This window comes from Aedes albopictus, chromosome 3 (genome assembly GCF_035046485.1).
Source record: "Aedes albopictus strain Foshan chromosome 3, AalbF5, whole genome shotgun sequence".
Lineage (NCBI taxonomy): Eukaryota > Metazoa > Arthropoda > Insecta > Diptera > Culicidae > Aedes > Aedes albopictus.
Window position 1 is genome coordinate 36873405 of NC_085138.1, and position 4096 is coordinate 36877500.

General features: G+C 39.3%; 1 long non-coding RNA gene across 1 annotated transcript; it reads right to left on the reverse strand.

Moving 5' to 3' along the window:
• Positions 1 to 1538: 1538 nt before the first annotated feature.
• LOC134289802 (uncharacterized) lies at positions 1539 to 2041 on the reverse strand. Its single transcript, XR_009998682.1, has 3 exons — positions 1903 to 2041; positions 1764 to 1841; positions 1539 to 1699 (listed from the first exon to the last, which is right to left on the reverse strand). It is a non-coding gene; the product is annotated as an uncharacterized LOC134289802 (long non-coding RNA).
• Positions 2042 to 4096: the final 2055 nt, after the last annotated feature.

Below are 4096 nucleotides of genomic sequence, written 5' to 3' on the forward strand. Positions count from 1 at the left end.
TCCCTCTCCCCTCCTGGACTGTGTTCCATATGTGCACCATGATTGGACTTGAAGAAAAGAGAGCGAGGCAAGAGTGGAAACCGGAAGGACGGCACACAGACACTTTCCCAGCAGCCTTGGCCGACTCACGAAGCAGAAGTTACTCAACCGGATGCATGCATAGTGTCGCTTGCATATGCGGTTTGATGCACGGAAAGATTTTTTCAAATGTTATTGTGAGTTTCTCTGGGATATGAGTCTCAACGGATTTAAAGATGTAAACAGTTTTTGGGGGTTTAGCCATGAAGCAGCGAAAGCACACAATAAGTGGATGGGTCAACGAGTAACGAACGAAAAGAATGCCGCCAGAAGTTGAATTGAAGTGGTTCAACAGGGAGCGGTACAGGATGGCAAGAGCAGACGAGAAACGAATTCATCTCAGTTAAAAAATGACAGCGCGAGAAGAGAGTGAAGTTTGAACAGGAACGATATGCGGAGGTTTTGTGCAACTGTCAATGGGGTGCGGCACAAGACTTCCAGTAAAGAAATTTGTTGACAGACAAAATAATGGTGGTGGCCAGATGGAAGGAGCAGTTCGATGATTTGTTGAATGGCAGCAATGAAGGAGTACCCAGGAACAGCCGGCTGTTCGAGCCCGTATAAAGTTGACCATCAATATTAACTTCTTTTCTCGATCAGCCTAGATAGCTGTTAACTGTGTAGTGTCGGTAGTGGTTGTCTCAATTGGTTGAAAATAGCACTACGGACCGCCTGTTTCGGTGGAGAGTCCACTAAACAGGTGGCCCCTATTTCATGGTGTGATGCGGCTATATGCTCACCGTGCCTAGGAATGAATGGTTAGGGGTGTCTAATAGAAACCTAACCGCTAACGATGCCTGTGGAGTACCAGGGCGCCCTCCACAGTATTTTGCCCTTACTGCGCCAACCGGAGCAATAGCACAGTGGACCTTACTGTGTGGGTGTGAAACAGCCCTTATATCAAAGTGTATACTTTGCTGAACATTCTATATTCACGCCTGTCACGAGCGGACGGCGATAGCACACGCAACCATCTAAGCAGGCGACGCCACTCTCGCCCTCTTGTTCGTCGACAGCCGGTCAGGTAAGACGTGCCACTGGGTGGTTCCTTTCCAGTGAATATTAAGTGCCACACAATGGCTTTTCCTGCCAGGTGCACTACTACTGCAGTGCCAGTGATACAATATTTTCGCAACATAAACGTGGAACCTTATTAAAGAACGAAAACTGGATTGCACTCAGAAAAAAATCTATACTAAATAGTATACATCCCACGCTAAATCACTATTCGCCTGGTTGACCCCAGCCTAGTTTAAGTGCGGAAAAAACTGGCCTAGTATAACTTGAATATATACGTATTCTAGTATAACCAAGGTATACCGTGCCTAGTTTAACCGTGATTTAGTTAAAAATGATTAAGATTTGTTTTGCTTTGGTTTTTCTAACAATTCAACAATCATTGCGATGAAATGAAACAATCAGTTAAGTTTTATTCAGTGAAATACATACAATTAGTTAAGACCTCTCCACTCTCTGGCTCTGAACATTCTTTGCGAAACGGAATCCACTTTGATTTCACGATAGTGAGTTGCGTATATGGCTGAATGTTTCCGGCGACACTCTGTGACTTGGGCTGTTCTGGGAATCAGTATGGCGTTGCCCGATCTGCCTATGGTAGTACCTAAAAAAATATTCAATTATTAACAAACGGACACCGGGAAGTAATGTTTAAAAGAAGAATTTACATTTTTACGGACATCCAGCACAGCAAATCTTTGCACGGCACTGCCAACTCCTTAGGTTATTCTTGATGCAGCCTGAAACTAAAAACCTTTTAATTTTTACTCAAATTGTCATTTGAAGTACTTCGCGATCAACACTTACCATTTATTTTTGAAAATTCGTCGTGAAATCGCTGCAGAAAATTTAGATTTTCAACTTTTTGCTGGTGGAAAACTGTTGTTGACCCGTAACAAAAAAAACATGTTTCCTTCGCCGTGGATAAATACACTGGATTATATAATCTCGCGTTATTTTAACACAGTATAACTTTTTAGGCGAATTAAGTATTGTTAAACTACGTGAAGTGTAAATTACGAGAAAACAAAAAAGGTATAAATTTAAATCGAACAAAGTTTTCTTTCATTTCTGAGTGTGGAAAGGAATCACCCAGCGTCGCACCCAGCAACAGCAGAAAGCAGCAACAAAGTGAAGCAATTGTGGATTGCAGTTTTTTTACCATCGCTGGCATCGTTCATTCCAATGCGGGTCAAAATGGCCGCGCATGGAAAAGCGGACCGAAGTGTCGCGCAATAAAGTGGCGGACAAAATGTCGCTCATTGAAAGAGCGGATAAATAAATCGCGCATTAAAAAAAAAAGCGGGCCGAAGAATCGCGCATAAAAAAATCGAACGGAAAAGCCGCGCATGGAAAAGCGGACTGAAGAGTCGCGCATTGAAGTGACGGGCAAATAAAAAAAAAAGTCGCCCATGGGACAAAAGCGGATAAAACAAATCGCGCATATGGATGGCGGACAAAAAGGTCGCGTCAGATATTTCAAACGGACGGAGAACATTGAGAAGGACACACGAAAACAAACAAAACTAGCGGTAGTGACCTCGCCGATAATGTCTGTGCGATAAGCCAAATTTGGCATTGCCTTTTACCCTAGTAACATAACTTGTTACATTACTGTATATAATACATGTTTCATACAAACGTACATGTTTTGTTTCAAATGAAGGAAACGTTTTTTCGTACACTTTTATCACCGAAAAAGCGCAAAAAATGGCGGCTTATAAAACATCTTTGATGTTACTAAAGATGTTTTTCTTTACATTCTCATAACATAAATTTAAGCGAATGAATATGTTCTCAGAAACATCGTAAGAATTTACTTATTGCTAGCACGAAAAATACTAATTATCAGTCGCGCACTGCAAAAAAATATGTCATCTATTATGAATGTCATACTTAGTAATGGCTCCAGATAATTATCAAGTCTTACATTTCATTTATAAGATGCCTTCTGGATGGGCATTATGACTTAATTTCATGTGCCATTCAAAATTTATGGTGAAATAAACACATTCACTCTTCATAAATTCATTCGCTTTCAATTGGATTGAAAGCAAGAAAGAAGGTTTTTGTCATCTCCCTTATTTTTGTGAGATATTCCAACACGTTTTCGGACATGCAACATGGTGGGTTCTTGATACAGTAACGTCAGGAAGTTTTGGAATGATATTTTCAATTATATTGTATTATTGATGTGCTACAGAATTTTAATTTTTTTATCAATAAGGCAATTATGTTTAAACTGGCCAGATAAATAATTATTGAGAGAAAAATTTGCAGATGAAAATAAGTGTCTGTTTGAAACTTTTTAGCCGGCACTGTATTTCTCTACCCTGATAGAAACGAACTTTAAAAAATTGGAAGTACGTTTAAATTACATTTGTTGTACATCTCAATAACATGTTTGTCGAAAACTACTTGTATTGTTTGAAAAACATTGAAAAAACATCATAGCAACATATTTGCAACATTCATTTCTAAATAGCATACAACGATGTGATTTTTGGTTTTTGGATACCTGTTTTGAACATAAATATAACAATAACAAAGAAAGAGTGCAGTTCCCGGAGTGTTTCTAAGCGAGATTTGACTACCACGTAAGTACTCAAAGTGATTATTAGATAAAAGGAGGCCTGAATGAAGGGAAGTTCAAAGGTGGCTACCTTCTTCCGAGTCATTCTTTTAGAGAATACTCACATTGCTATGTGGCTACCTGGTAAGCAAATTCGGTCCGAACGACGATTAAATGTTAAGCCCCAACCATCAGCATAAAGCAAAGCATAAAATATGAGTGACGTACCATAAGTATAATTTGTAATTCTAAGTGCAAGACATGTTTCATGAATTGATTTAAATTGAGTGATGGGAGACATCGATCTAAAAAATATATTTATCAACGCATTGAATACGTAAAAATATTGTATTTGTAGCAGATTTGCGACCATATGTTATAACTATGTGCAGCTGATGTTTTAGATATCATCTTTGATTGAAAGAAGGC